The 16,718-nt window shown below is 36.8% G+C and overlaps 1 long non-coding RNA gene across 4 annotated transcripts in view; it reads right to left on the bottom strand.

Annotated features, from left to right (window-relative positions):
- The window catches only part of LOC140612209 (uncharacterized), a 72,594-nt gene that overhangs the window by 24,216 nt on the left and 31,660 nt on the right, over nucleotides 1-16,718 (bottom strand). Inside the window, exon 3 of one of the 4 annotated variants that reach the window (XR_012013509.1) lies at nucleotides 5,386-6,072. The exons of 2 other annotated variants lie outside the window; for them this stretch is intronic. This is a non-coding gene — a long non-coding RNA (uncharacterized lncRNA). Of the gene's footprint in view, nucleotides 1-5,385; nucleotides 6,073-13,550; nucleotides 14,358-16,718 lie in introns of those variants that run through there. One more of the 4 variants, XR_012013513.1, reaches the window with a different exon arrangement.

Raw genomic sequence — 16,718 nt, forward strand, 5'->3', positions numbered from 1 at the left:
TGACCTATTAACAACACAGAGACCAAGCCTAGCCACAACAGGCAAAGAGAACCATTGCAGATGACTGGACTAAAGACAAATACAAGTGAGCCACAATAGTAGGGCACAGACAACCCACATAGGAGACACTTGTGAAGCATCAAGTTCTGGGGAACAGGGGACACTGCATTGCAAGGCACAACAGGACCTCTTTTTCAAAAGGTCACTATCGTTAAGAGCAGGATATGTAGCTGACATTCCAAACACACAGAATCAGACACAGAGAATTAGATAAAATAAGGAGATAGAGGAATATGTCCCAAATAAAAGAACAGTACAGTATCAAAACAAGAGAGCTAAATGAAATGCAGATAATATGCCTGGTAGAGAATTTAAAGTAATAGTCATAGAGACACTCACTAAATTTGAGAAAAGAGTGGAGAACCTCCATGGGACACTCAGCAAAGAGAGAACATAAAAAAGAACCAGTCAGAGATGAAGAACTCAATAACTGAAGTTAAAAACACATTGGATAGAAGAGAGGAAACAGAACTCAAGGAGGCAGAAGAATGAGGTCAGTGACCTGGCAGGCAGAGTAACAGAAAGCAATCGAGCTGAATAAGAGGGAGAAAAAAATAATAAAAAAATGAAAATAGATTTAGGGAACTCACAACACCATCAAGCATAATAATATTTGCATAATAGGAATCCCAGAAGAAAGAGAAAAGGGGGTAGAAAATGTATTTGAAGATATAATAGCTGAAGGCTTCCCAAATCTGAGGAAGGAAACAGAAATCCAGATTTAAGAGGTACAGAGCACCCCCAACAAAATCAACCCAAGGAGGTCCACACCAGACACACAGCAATTAAAAACGGCAAAATGTAGTGGGAAAAAGAATTTTAAAAGCAGCAAGAGAAAAGAAAATAGTCACAAACAAGGGAAACCCCATAACACTAGAAGCTGATTTTAGCAAAAATTTTGTGGTCCAGAAGGGAGTGACAATATATATATTAAGTGCTGAAAAAAACATCTGCAACCACGAATATTCTAACCAACAAGGTTATCATTCAGAATAAAAAGAGAGAAATCGTTTCCCAAACAAAAGTTAAGGGAATTCATCACAGCTAAACCAACCTTACAAGGAATGTTAAAGGGGAGGCTTTGAGTGAAAAAGAAAGACCATAAGCAGGAGTAAGAAAAGTAAGAAGCAAAGAGCAGTGAGTCTACAAAAACTAGTCAAGGGATTCATGAAATAAAAAGATGTAAAGTATGTCACCATACACATTAAATGTTTTGGAGAGAGTAAAAATTAAGTGCTTTTAGAATGGATTCAAACTTAAGGGGACCATCAACTTAATATAGACTGCTTTTTGCATAAGATGTTATACGTAAACCTGATGGTAACCACAAATCAAAAACTGGCAACACATATGCAAAAAATAAAGAGAAATTAATCCAAGTAATCCACTAAAGAAATCAGCAAACTGTGAGAGAAGAGAGGTATGTTCTCTCTGTACCTACTTTTTTGAGGGTTTTTATCATGAATGTATGTTGTACTGTCAAACACATTGCATCTACTGACATTATTATTATTATTTTTTAAAGATTTTTATTTATTTATTTATGAGAGACACAGAGAGAAAGAGAGAGGCAGAGAGACAGGCAGAGGGAGAAGCGGGCTCCATGCAGGGAGCCCAACGTGGGACTTGATCCTGGGTCTTTAGGACCACGCCTTAGGCTGAAGGTAGCTCTAAACCGCTGAGCCACCAGGGCTGCCCTATTACTTTTTTAAAGATTATTTATTTATTTATTTATTTATTCATTCATTCATTCATTCATTCATTCATGAGAGACACAGAGAGAGAGAGATGCAGAGGCACAGGCAGAGGGAGAAGCAGGCTCCATGCAAGGAGCCTGACATGCGACTCGACCCCAGGTCTCCAGCATCATGCCCTGGGCTGAAGGCAGCGCTAAACTGCTGAGCCACCAAGGCTGCCCTCTACTGAAATTATTACATAGGTTTTATCCTTTCTTTTATTGATGTGATGTATGGTATTGATTGATATGTGAATATTAAACCACCACTGCATCCCAGGAATAATATCCTACTTGATTATGGTGAATGATTTTTTAATGTATTGTTGGATTCTGTTTGCTAATATTTTGTTAAGGATTTTGGCATCTATATTCATCAGAAAAAATGAATGGCCTGTAGTTCTCTTTCTTTTTCTTTTTCTTTCTTTCTTTCTTTTTTTTTTTTTTTTGGTAGTGTCTTTATCTGGTTTTGGTAGTAGGTTAATAATGGCCTCATAAAATGAACTTGGAAGCTTTTCTTCCTTTCTTTTTTGGAACAGTTTGAGAAGAACAGGTATTAAGTCTTTAATGTTTGATAGAATTTGCCTGTGAAGCCATCTGGCCCTGGGCTTTTATTCAAACCCAGACCTTTTACCAAAGTCCTTGCTCTTAACCTGTATCATATACATAGACAAGCATATGCTGTGGATAGCAAGATATAAATGTTGTGAGACAGAAGAATATTCAAGCTTCACCCTTCGCATTCATATCTTCATCCAAGTCCATTATACTTAAATGAAAAGGCCCCATTTCACATATTTGAGGATCTTCTGGGGCTTCTTATCAGTAAAATTTTCCTACGATGGTGGAGTTTTTTTTTTAATCAAAAGAAGAAGTTAGAAATGGAAATGATAGTGAATAGTTTTCCCTCTCTGTCTAGACAAATGCATTTCTCTTAACAGCTCTCTTGAATCTTGGTGAAGATAGAGACTCTAGAATGAGTAAAACTGGTACTCTTCCCAACACCTGCTCTCACTGTATGAGGACTAGGGATAATCAGAGAAGTAGATCTTAATATGCATCACATGCTTCACTAAACTGGCATTGTTCCAGACAAATAAATTACTTGACTACAGAAAGGGCAGTTATATTGAAATTTCAACTAAACAGTAACAACGATAATGGGAAAAAATAACAATATTAATAACTATGGATTTGTGGGCTTACTAAATTGTTCAGAAATGTGAGGTCCACAACTCTGATGTGTCTGCTGTCCAATGCTTGATTTGTGGTATAGATCAAAAACTTTTCCCTGGGTGGCTCAGTTGGTTAAGCATCTGCCTTTGGCTCAGGTCATGTCCCAAGACCCTGGAATGGAGCCCCACATCAGGCTCTCTGCTCAGTGGGGAACCTGTTTCTCCCTCTCCCCCTGCTTACCGCTCCCCCAATTTGTGCTCTGTCTCTGTGTCAAATAAGTAAATAAAATCTTTTTTAAAAAATTTTCTCGGGGGATCCCTGGGTGGCTCAGTGGTTTAGCACCTGCCTTTGGCCCAGGGCATGATCCTGGAGACCCCAGGATCAAGTTCCACATCAAGTTCCCTGCATGGAGCCTGCTTCTCCCTCTGCCTGTGTCTCTGCTTCTCTCTCTCTCTGTCTCTCATGAATAAATAAATAAATCTTAAAAAAAAAGCTTTTCCCTGAAAAATCATGTGAAATTTACATACAGTGAAATTCACAGAACCCAATTTTTTATTGTCCATTTGGTCAGGGACTAATTGCCATATTAAAATCACCCTCTGTCAGCTATTTTTTTTTCTAATGTATATTGGTTTCTTATTTAATCAGACTTATACATTTTATTTCCATTGAATATGGAATTCTAATTCCTTATTATTTAACCTTAACTCAAATCTTACCCTCTCTTTTAATAAATTAGGAATACTAGTAAAATATTATTTCTAATTATCAGTACATTCCTCTCTCTTCTTTCATCTGACAGGTGAGACATACAATCACTCAATCTTCATGCAAAGATATATGATGATGTAATACAGATTTTACAGAATACTGTGTATGTTATTTCTATTATGTAATTCATTTTAGTGTTTCCATCCATCAAAATATAGCATTCATATGAAATTTCTCTAATAATTTTTTGCCTCTTATGTACAGACATATATATATGAAGTAACTGTCTTACAACATGTAATAGGTTGACTTATTTATTTGTATGTGAGGATTTATACAGTGATTTGTCTCCAAAGAGCAACTGAAATAATCTTTAAAAATGGAAAACATAAAAATTTTAATGTGAAGACTACAGGGAAGGCTTTAATTAAGGAGAAGCCTGACATATTTTCCTGATAATGACAACACAGACATTGTTAAATTTCTTTGCGAGGACAATGAGAAAAAAGATAGGAAGGTGCTTTTATAAAGTCATTGTTATTATTACTCAAGTCAATGAGTTGTTAAGTACAAGCTTAATTATGACCTATGTTCATCATCTTGATACTTAATAATGCACCAGATGCACTTTTCCTGCTTTGTCAATTGCCTGATCTATCAGTTGACTGAGTGTTCCCTGCCAAATGTGACTGTCTTCAATCTCCAGAGGAGATAGTTGGTTTACCCACATCTAGACTTCATCATTTTCTTCTCAAAATATTTTTTTCCCTGAGAAAGGTTCCATCAGAAATTAGGTCGGAAATTTGTTGTTTACTCACCACATCTTAGGTCAGAAGAAACAAAGGACACAATATCTCATCTTGATAAATGATTGAGATATGTCAGATGACATACTAATTTTAAAAGTTAAACAGTTATTTTTGACCTGGAGTCTTTCCAGAAGATTCACTAGCTGCAGGAGCTAATGAAATGATTGTATCCTACATAGGTACAGCAAAGGAGCACAACTAATTGAAATGCTGTTCTGCAACTAACAATTCCTTGAAAGTCTTCCATTTATTTCTCAGAAAATATGAGCTCAAATTGAATAAAAATTGTATTTTTTAAAGATAGAGATTATAAAAAGGAGTAATGTAGAATCTTATAAATGGAAAGATATAAATAATTATTTTAAATTCTAAACTATCCTTTTGCTAATGAAGAATACATTTCTCCAATTTTCAAAGAGTAAAAATTGATATTAAATTCCAATTTACTTACCAATTGAATTATCCTTCAGCTACTTCATGTACTCATTATTTTTTATCTTTGGTTTTCATAGGAAAATTTAGATCACAGTTTACATAAAACAACAACCTTACAATTTTTTGTTTTGTTTTGCTTTAGTTAGGTATTCTTTACTCAAAACTCAAGAGTTAGTGGTCAGTATTGTACTGACAAATATGGCCACACACACACACACACACACACACCCCTACAACTTGAAAACTGAGCTTCTGTAAGGCCCCTTAGCCATCTGTCCATAGAAGAAATCAGTAATTTGATAGGCTTTGTCTTATAGACTGACCATCTGCAATCCTGGTAACACTACTTAAGCTCTGAGATACCAGTGGGATATTTGTTCAAATGTACTTTATCAGGTCATCCAGTGTTTCATGTTTTCAACTATTTTAAAAGTAAATAAAAGGGAAACCTTGGCTATATTGGGAGAAATTTTCTTTTATTTTTTATTGGTGTTCAATTTACTAACATACAGAATAACCCCCAGTGCCCGTCACCCATTCACTCCCACCCCCCGCCCTCCTCCCCTTCTACCACCCCTAGTTCGTTTCCCAGAGTTAGCAGTCTTTACGTTCTGTCTCCCTTTCTGATATTTCCCACACATTTCTTCTCCCTTTCCTTATATTCCCTTTCACTATTATTTATATTCCCCAAATGAATGAGAACATATAATGTTTGTCCTTCTCCGACTGACTTACTTCACTCAGCATAATACCCTCCAGTTCCATCCACGTTGAAGCAAATGGTGGGTATTTGTCATTTCTAATAGCTGAGTAATATTCCATTGTATACATAAACCACATCTTCTTTATCCATTCATCTTTCGTTGGACACCGAGGCTCCTTCCACAGTTTGGCTATCGTGGCCATTGCTGCTATAAACATCGGGGTGCAGGTGTCCCGGCGTTTCATTGCATTTGTATCTTTGGGGTAAATCCCCAACAGTGCAATTGCTGGGTCGTAGGGCAGGTATATTTTTAACTCTTTGAGGAACCTCCACACAGTTTTCCAGAGTGGCTGCACCAGCTCACATTCTTTTCAAGCAGAATGATCCAAGTAAACACTTCTGAAGATTATATCTGGATGCATACAATTTGACATTGTGCATTTCTACAAAAATGTGAGATTAGTTGAAGATATCAATCAACAAATAGGGATTATGAAAAGTCACTTTCAACAAATACATAAGTTGACTTTGATATAGTCACACAATTAATAGAATTTTGGATAAAATATTAAATAATTTTAGATCTTCAAAATTAACATAAATTAACATAATTACTTATAGTAAATTTAATCCCAGAGCTGAAATAAGGTTGCCTATGCCAGGCTATCAAATATATAGCTAGCACAAGCAGAATGTGGTAGAGAACAAAATTAAAAGATAACTTCATAAAGAGTTCCATGGCAAAAGTCATTTCTACAAATTGTAGAAAGAACTATTAGTTTCTTCTTATAAATATATGGTAAGAATATTTACTTCATTTAAATTATGAAAGGCCACCCATTCATGAAGGCTATCCATCAAATATTTAATTCAGTATAAGGCATATTTTACAAAGGTACATTTTATGTCTAATATCCAATTCAATATTACAAAAATGCCTTAGTGTCCCTCAACCTTATAAACTTCATATTCAAGAATGAATCTGATGTCACTGTTTGTTCTTCATAAAAACAAGAAACACAGATAGTTCAAATAACCCAAACTTGCTTCTTCTAATATTAGGTCTTATAGAATCACTGCAGCAATTATGGCTACAATAATCCTGCTAACTATAGAGAGTTACCATGGGCTAGCAGATACCTATATCCAGTAGATAATGTAGAGAAGAGCAGAGAGTAAACACCTATTCTTCAGGATCAGTGCTCACTAACCCTGGAGTCCTTCCTAGCAATTCTCCGACCTCTTCCACTCTACATCTGGCCTTCTTTACTTGTCTCTAACCTAAGCCAAATTCCCTGGAGGTTACTCTTTGTCTCCTTAAATCTTTTACATACAGCTCTCTCCTTCAACTAGATTCCCTATTGAACTCTCTTGTCTTGGCCATCTTGCCCAAATGCCAGTAAACTCGCAGGATGATAGTCTGTGTCTTGTCTCTCCTCCTAGATTTGAAGTTCCTCCAGGGGTATACATGGTATTTTATGCTTCACTGTGATACTCTACAAAGTATTTTGATAATTTGATAATTAAACAGTAAGTTTACATTAAGTTGATCCTAGGGCCATCCAGTTTCAACATAAAATTCATCGGACTGGATCAGAGTCAGATTTTAATTTACATGGTTTATTGGAGTTGGCTGTCTGAAGAGTTGTGTGGATAAAGACTGAACAGCAGTATCTGCTGTGTGTGTAGGACGTGAGAATGATAACACACACATTTGTGATCTTAGCATGAATTCAATGCAATGAGTTGCAGCTTCTCATCTAAATGTTTTCGAAAGATTTTGCAGAAGTTATCTTGGATGAACTTTTATAACAAATATGTGCTCTTGGTCATGCTCTGTTTCAGTATTGGTCAAATGAGTATTTATTTATTTCCTTTAGACCGATGGGGTCAGACTCTGTCCAGGAGTCTGGAAAATGCTCTGGGCATAGCACAAAATGAATGCTTTCTTTTGGGATGCAGGCTTTTAGGATTGCATAATACTATTCTTTATAAAAATTACCCCACTCCCAATTTGTAACGATAGGCCATGTAAAATGATATTCAGCCTCCACAAAAGACTGACTCTCCATGGTTCCAGACTTTAGTAGTAACAACCATAACAATGAGAATTTCCTGATTCAGAATAAAGTGTTCTAATTTTCAGAGTAAAAATTAATATTAAATTCCATATTTTCTTACCAAGTGAATCACTCTTCCACTACTTTAGGTGCTCATCATTGTTTTATTGATTCCTTGCTTCAAGTTTCATTTTATCATATTAAATAGCAATTATTGACGTTTTTATGACTTCTAATAAAACTGGAGGCCAAAGCAAGTGGACTCACTTGCAAAAATTCTGAAAGTAAAATCAGTAGTATTTCACCCTTTCAGAACTTCCTAATCCCAGATACACTAAAGGAATCTGAGTGTCACTCACTAAATGTGAGGCTTGGGCTCTTATCTCTCCATCTCACATCCTCCAGCTGCACCAACAGTTAAAGCCAATCTTGATAAAAGTTCTTTATTACTGTGTTCTCATTACAAAACACCATACTCTACACAAAAAGCTAAGAAGTCAGGCAAGCAAAAAAAAAAAAAAGTCAGCCAAGTTACCATTTGCCTTTCATCACTGTCTTAAATCTTGGAAGTTTAGATTTCAGAAGACCAAACAGTACTCCATTTGGAATTATAAAGCATTATGAAACCAACTCCATTACCTAGGAAAATAAAAGCTAATGTGATAATTGCCTACCTGTGCCAAATGACTACAGGTGCCTTAATTTCACTCAATTTATGTTTAGGACCTCTCAGCTGCTATTTCTCAAGAGTTGCTGAGAAACAGTTTTTACTAAATCTACAGAGCATTTTTAAAAAGGTGTAATTTTCCTCCTACAACATAGAATATAAAGAAGCTAGCTAATCAAAATCAGGTTCTTTACTAATGTAAAAGTGATACAAACAATATTAAACATAAGAAGTTTTATTCTTGGAGAAAAACTTATAGAAAAACAAAAACATAAAAAGTATAAAAAGTAACCACGGAAATTTATTTTATAAAATATTAATAGAATATAAAAACAAATGGGTTAGCCTGTACTGTGGAATGGTAAATGGACTGAACAAAATATTATGTTCCATTTTCTCTTATCTACACTCATCAAATTGTGCAAAATGCTGGCCTATGTTAGATGTTCCCATTTGTAAAAAAAAAAAAAAAAAAAAAAAAAAAAGACTTCACACTTTTCAATGCCCTTTCTTCTTTTCTTTTTGATAGGCACAAAGCTTCATATATATAATTTGCTTATTTTTCTGTTAATGGTTTCTACACATCAGTGTAAAACTGTAATGATTTGATCTTTTTTAAAGGTGTACTGCTTTTTGAAAGAACTTTTAAAGAAAAATTTTCATTTGTTTATGAGGGAGCTGGCACAAGAAGTTTAGAAAGATTAGGCATGGAGATTTAAAGAGAGACCAGCTGGAATGTTGCAGTGAGAAGAGTTCGCGCTTCTATCCAGGTAGGAAGACGGGGAAAAAGAAATAAAGAAACAAAAGGCCTCCAAGGGGGAGGGGCCCCGCGAGGAGCTGGGCTGAGGCCGGGGCGAGTGTCCCCAGGACAGGAGAGGGCTAGCAGGATATATTCAGAGTCCTAAATGAGAAGAACATGCAACCAAGAATACTTTATCCAGCAAGGCTCTCATTCAAAATGGAAGGAGAGATAAAGAGCTTCCAAGACAGGCAGCAACTGAAAGAATATGTGACCTCCAAACCAGCTCTGCAAGAAATTTTAAGGGGGACTCTTAAAATTCCCGTTTAAGAAGAAGTTCAGTGCAACAATCCACAAAAACAAGGACTGAATAGATATCATGATGACACTAAACTCATATCTTTCAATAGTAACTCTGAACGTGAATGGGCTTAATGACCCCATCAAAAGGCGCAGGGTTTCAGATTGGATAAAAAAGCAGGATCCATCTATTTGCTGTCTACAAGAGACTCATTTTAGACAGAAGGACACCTACAGCCTGAAAATAAAAGGTTGGAGAACCATTTACCATTCAAATGGTCCTCAAAAGAAAGCAGGGGTAGCCATCCTTATATCAGATAAAATAAAATTTACCCCGAAGACTGTAGTGAGAGATGAAGAGGGACACTATCTCATACTTAAAGGATCTATCCAACAAGAGGACTTAACAATCCTCAATATATATGCCCCGAATGTGGGAGCTGCCAAATATTTAAACCAATTAATAACCAAAGTGAAGAAATACTTAGATAATAATACACTTATACTTGGTGACTTCAATCTAGCTCTTTCTACCCTCGATAGGTCTTATAAGCACAACATCTCCAAAGAAACGAGAGCTTTAAATGATACACTGGACCAGATGGATTTCACAGATATCTACAGAACTTTGCATCCAAACTCAACTGAATACACATTTTTTTCAAGTGCACATGGAACTTTCTCCAGAATAGACCACATACTGGGTCACAAATCGGGTCTGAACCGATACCAAAAGATTAGGATCGTCCCCTGCATATTCTCAGACCATAATGCTTTGAAATTAGAACTAAATCACAACAAGAAGTTTGGAAGTACCTCAAACACGTGGAGGTTAAGGACCATCCTGCGAAAAGATGAAAGGGTAAACCAGGAAATTAAGGAAGAATTAAAAAGATTCATGGAAACTAATGAGAATGAAGATACAACCGTTCAAAATCTTTGGGATGGAGCAAAAGCAGTCCTAAGGGGGAAATACATCGCAATACAAGCATCCATTCAAAAACTGGAAAGAACGCAAATACAAAAGCTAACCTTACCCATAAAGGAGCTAGAGAAAAAACAGCAGATAGATCCTACACCCAACAGAAGAAGAGAGTTAATTAAAATTCGAGCAGAACTCAATGAAATTGAGACCAGAAGAACTGTGGAACAGATCAACAGAACCAGGAGTTGGTTCTTTGAGAGAATTAATAAGATAGATAAGATAAATCATTAGCCAACCTTATTAAAAAGAAGAGAGAGGAGACTCAAATTAATAAAATCATGAATGAGAAAGGAGAGATCACTACCAACACCAAGGAAATACAAACGATTTTAAAAACATATTATGAACAGCTATACGCCAATAAATTAGGCAATCTAGAAGAAATAGACGCATTCCTGGAAAGCCACAAACTACCAAAACAGGAACAGGAAGAAATAAAAAACCTGAACAGGCCAATAACCAGGGAGGAAATTGAAGCAGTCATCAAAAACCTCCCAAGACACAAAAGTCCAGGGCCAGATGGCTTCCCAGGGTAATTCTATCAAACGTTTAAAGAAGAAATCATACCTATTCTACTAAAGCTGTTTGGAAAGATAGAAAGAGATGGAGTACTTCCAAATTTGTTCTATGAGGCCAGCATCACCTTAATTCTAAAACCAGACAAAGACCCCACCAAAAAGGAGAATTATAGACGAATATCCCTGATGAACATGGATGCAAAAATTCTCAACAAGATACTAGCCAATAGGATCCAACAGCACATTAAGAAAATTATTCACCATGACCAAGTAGGATTTATCCCCAGGACTCAAGACTGGTTCAACATTCATAAAACATTCAATGTGATTCATCACATCAGCAAGAGAAAAACCAAGAACCATATGATCCTCTCATTAGATGCAGAGAAAGCATTTGACAAAATACAGCATCCATTCCTGATCAAAACTCTTCAGAGTGTAGGGATAGAGGGAACTTTCCTCAACATCTTAAAAGCCATCTATGAAAAGCCCACAGCAAATATCATTCTCAAAGGGGAAGCACTGGGAGCCTCTCCCCTAAGATCAGGAACAAGACAGGGATGTCCACTCTCACCACAGCTATTCAACATAGTACTAGAAGTCCTAGCCTCAGCAATCAGGCAACAAAAAGAAATAAAAGGCACTCAAATTGGCAAAGAAGAAGTCAAACTCTCCCTCTTTGCCGATGACATGATACTCTACATAGAAAACACAAAAGCCTCCACCCCAAGATTGCTAGAACTCATACAGCAATTTGGTAGCGTGGCAGGATACAAAATCAATGTCCAGAAATCAATGGCATTTCTATATACTAACAATGAGACTGAAGAAAGAGAAATTAAGGAGTCAATCCCATTTACAATTGCACCCAAAAGCATAAGATACCTAGGCATAAACCTCACCAAAGAGGTAAAGGATCTATACCCTAAAAACTATAGAACACTTCTGAAAGAAATTGAGGAAGACACAAAGAGATGGAAAAATATTCCATGCTCATGGATTGGCAGAATTAATATTGTGAAAATGTCAATGTTCCCCAGGGCAATTTACACGTTTAATGCAATCCCTATCAAAATACCATGGACTTTCTTCAGAGAGTTAGAACAAATTATTTTAAGATTTGTGTGGAATCAGAAAAGACCCCGAATAGCCAGGGGAATTCTAAAAAAGAAAACCATAACCGGGGCATCACAATGCCAGATTTCAGGTTGTACTACAAAGCTGTGGTCATCAAGACAGTGTGGTACTGGCACAAAAACAGACACATAGATCAATGGAACAGAATATAGAACCCAGAAGTGGACTCTGAACTTTATGGTCAACTAATATTCAATAAAGGAGGAAAGACTATCCATTGGAAGAAAGACAGTCTCTTCAATAAATGGTGCTGGGAAAATTGGACATCCACATGCAGAAGAATGAAACTAGACCATTCTCTTACACCATACACAAAGATAAACTCAAAATGGATGAAAGATCTAAATGTGAGATAAGATTCCATCAAAATCCTAGAGGAGAACACAGGCAACACCCTTTTTGAACTTGGCCACAGTAACTTCTTGCAAGATACATCCAGGAAGGCAAAAGAAACAAAAGCAAAAATGAACTATTGGGACTTCATCCAGATAAGAAGCTTTTGCACAGCAAAGGATACAGTCAACAAAACTAAAAGACAACCTACAGAATGGGAGAAGATATTTGCAAATGACCTATCAGATAAAGGGCTAGTTTCCCAGATCTGTAAAGAATTTATTAAACTCATCACCAAAGAAACAAACAATCCTATCATGAAATGGGCAAAAGACATGAAGAGAAATCTCACAGAGGAAGACATAGACATGGCCAACAAGCACATGTGAAAATATTCTGCATCACTTGCCATCAGGGAAATACAAATCAAAACCACAATGAGATACCACCTCACACCAGTGAGAACGGGGAAAATTAACAAGGCAGGAAACCACAAATGTTGGAGAGGATGTGGAGAAAATGGAACCCTCTTGCACTGTTGGTGGGAATGTGAACTGGTGCAGCCACTCTGGAAAACTGTGTGGAGGTTCCTCAAAGAGTTAAAAATAGACCTGCCCTACGACCCAGCAATTGCACTGCTGGGGATTTACCCCAAAGACACAGATGCAATGAAACACCGGGACACCTGCACCCTGATGTTTCTAGCATCCTTGTCCACAGTAGCCAAACTGTGGAAGGAGTCTCGGTATCCATCGACAGATGAATGGATAAAGAAGATGTGGTTTATGTATACAATGGAATATTACTCAGCCATTAGAAATGACAAATACCTGCCATTTGCTTAGATGTGGATGGAACTGGAGGGTAATATGCTGAGTGAAATAAGTCAATCAGAGAAGGACAAACATTATATGGGCTCATTCATTTGGGGAATATAAATAATAGTGAAAGGGAATAGAGGGGAAGGGAGAAGAAATGGGTAGGAAATATCAGAAAGGGAGACAGAACAGGAGAGACTCATAACTCTGGGAAATGAACTAGGGGTGGTGGAAGGGGAGGAGGGTGGGGGTTGGGGGTGACTGGGTGGCGGGCACTGAGGGGGGCACTTGACGGGATAAGTACTAGGTGTTATTCTGTATGTTGGCAAATTGAACACCAATAAAAAATAAATTTATTAGAAAAAAATCTAAAGGTTGGAAAATTAAATTCATAGGAAGGAGAGAGAGAACAGATACAAATCAAATTGGTGGTTGTTTCCTTTTTAGGTGTTTGCAAGGGCACTGAATAAATAGCAAGGGATCTCATTAAAACAAGAAGTGTTTGCACACCTACTTGTCTAGGAATAATAGTAATTCAAAAACTTGATTAAGTGTTTTCCATTGGAGTCAGAGGCAGCACCACAAATTCTCTAAACTTATTGCGGCAATAATTTCTTAATACATACCCATATCAAAACATTATGTTGCACACCTTAAACTGACACAATGTTATGTGTCACTTATATCTTAATAAAACTGAAAAAAAAAACCCAGATTGCTACATAAAATAAATAATTTAAAGAGCTCTTATATAAGAGTCATAAGACTGAGAAGTCATGGCTACTATTGTATACATCTACACAACTGCACAAAACGTACTCACAAGTTAATTTAATTATCACAAGAACAGTATTCTGTCTCACCCTGTTTCCTGAACACTCTCTTCAAATTAGAGGTGAAGAAACCAAGGACTGGAGAAGTCAAATTCTTAGCCAATGCATTACAGCCAAACAGCTAAATCAAAATTTAACATATGATGACCTCAAACCCATAAATATTCACCTTGGAACAATGCCTCCCTCTCTGAAATATTGGTTCTGTCATTAACAAGCTCCATGACATCAGACAAAATTATTAATTTCTCTGGATCTTAGTTTCCTTCTGTGTAAAATTCTCTGAAGACAGGAATTCCAAGTTCTTTTTTGTTTTATATAAATAATCCATCATTTCTCTGTTAAAAGCATATCATAAAGTCAGAAATAAGGCACATGATTGTACCGTGAAGTCTTTTGTTTTTTAAAGATTTTATTTATTTATTCACGAGAGACACTGAGAGAGAGAAAGAGAGGCAGAGACACAGGCAGAGGGAGAAACAGGCTCCATGCAGGGAGCCCAACGTGGGACTCGATCTGGGGTCTCCAAGATCATGCCCTGGACCAAAGGCAGGTGCTAAACCGCTGAGCCACCCAGACTGCCCACCGTGAAGTCTTTTTAACATAAGTGGTTATTTCCCTCAGAAAAATAAATACCACTTGGAAAATCAATAAATAAGTAATCATTAAATTAATACTTATTGAGGGCTGACTGTGTATCAGAACGATGCCTGTGATTGACATGGAGAATGCAGCAATAAAAAATAAGATTGCTGCCTTCACAGAGCTCAGAGACAAAGGGAGGATATAGGCAAGACAAGGATGAATTACAGCATCATGTGTTAGGGCAAGAAACTGCATATGAAAACAGAGCGTGTAATAGAGACCTGGAAGTCAGAACAGATCCCCTGCAAACCAGTGTGGGAATACACCTTCAAGGACTTGAGATTAAATAAACAGACAAACAAGGAAGAGAAGGATGTTTTATACAGAGAGAGCTGCAGATAAACAAATATGAATAAACTAATATCCAGAGCTAATGTGCATATTTAACTATTCAACTTTCCAAAGGTACTCGTAATCGCCATTTAAACCACAAGACCTGATACAGCAAAAGTCATCTGAAATAAATCCAATTCTACATTCGCACAAAATAATTTTCATAGAGGTTAAGTGGCATGACAAAGGCAATCCAGTTGTGCCTGATTCCATCATTAGAAACCTGTGTTTTTTACTTCTAAGCATTGCCACTTTCCCACACATATTTTTCCTTGAAGATCACTAAACACAAGAATGATCCTAGTGCAGAAACACATTTAGGGACACTGGACTACTGAAATAATTACTACTGAGTAATTCAAGAGAAGATACATAAATATAAACTCGGCTGAAGAACCAGATATGAACCTGCTCTAAAGCCATTTGGGAAGCTTCCCTTATTCTATGTTATACCCACATACTAAGGCATCTCAAAGAAGACAATCAAGCCATCAAGAGCACTAAACTGTAAGAGTACAATGAGATTCGTTTTACATGAGCAAAAGCGTAATTTTACTTGTGGCTTTGAAATAAATGGTAATTTATGTATTTATATATTTTAATAAGGTATTACCATCCTACAATTTTTAAACCAAAAAGATAAAACAAATGTGAGTCTTCATTACTGACTTTTACATCCTAAGGAAGGATGATCAAGAATTCTTTTGAAAGTCCATCACCTGACATTCACTTCTTAATTGCATATCTGGTATAGTGAGAAAAAGCAAATGCCCTTAAGCATGTGGATTTTATATTTAACAAGTGTTTCTCCAGACTTGGCTGGCTTTGAAAAAGGTACAGACCTATAAGTAACATTCTCAATGACAACCAAAATAAAAAAAACAATACTCTAGAGATTAAAGTCCCAAAGAGAACCCTCAAATCACCCAAGAACCTCTTTCTTCCAGGGGAGTCCTGGGTGCAGTCTGGCCTGCCATGAAAGACCCTAGTTTCTCATGGCCTCACCATTACCCCCCAGCCAGGGCAGGAGGCCAGTTTCCTTCACAAGGTGTAAAGCTTAGGATTCTCTAGCATTCCCTTGAGAAATTGATTGTGGTCACCACAAATTTCTACAGGCAGCTGACAGAGGATATAGAATTCCTACCACTAAAAACAGAAATCATAACTCACACTTCGGCTTTTGTATTCACATGTCACTAAAAATACCAAACATTTTATTTTTAACCAATGACTATATTCTATGTATATGTACATGGGTCTGAATCTATATGCAACACTCAGTGCATAACTAACTTAAGTCCATAACCAATCAACCAAAAATATTTTCAAGGTATAAACTTAAAGTACAACTTGAAAGAGGCCACTTACATTTAACTTATATCCACCTGTCATCTCTGCAGCTGTTCCAGCTCCTACTTCCACAGTGACCAAGGGTGGGCATGGCTGCTTTTCCCTGGTTTTCCCAAAATTTCTCCCAAAAATATGTGCACACAGCAGACTTTTCCAAAGTTTGGTACTTTTATGCCAAAGAATGTTAATAACTTAAAACCAGATTTTAGACAGCTGTGCTTTCTAAAGACTGTGGTTATCCTGCCATGAGAAAGTGTTCACCTCTTAACTGGTAAACACTTTTTGTTTTTAAAGGTTCCAGGGTCCCACTGTGATGCACGGCTCCCTTCTCCAACTCTGATTTGTAGTAACATCTTACACCAAGCATTTTC

This window comes from Canis lupus, chromosome 21 (assembly GCF_048164855.1).
Source record: "Canis lupus baileyi chromosome 21, mCanLup2.hap1, whole genome shotgun sequence".
In the NCBI taxonomy this organism is placed as follows: domain Eukaryota; kingdom Metazoa; phylum Chordata; class Mammalia; order Carnivora; family Canidae; genus Canis; species Canis lupus.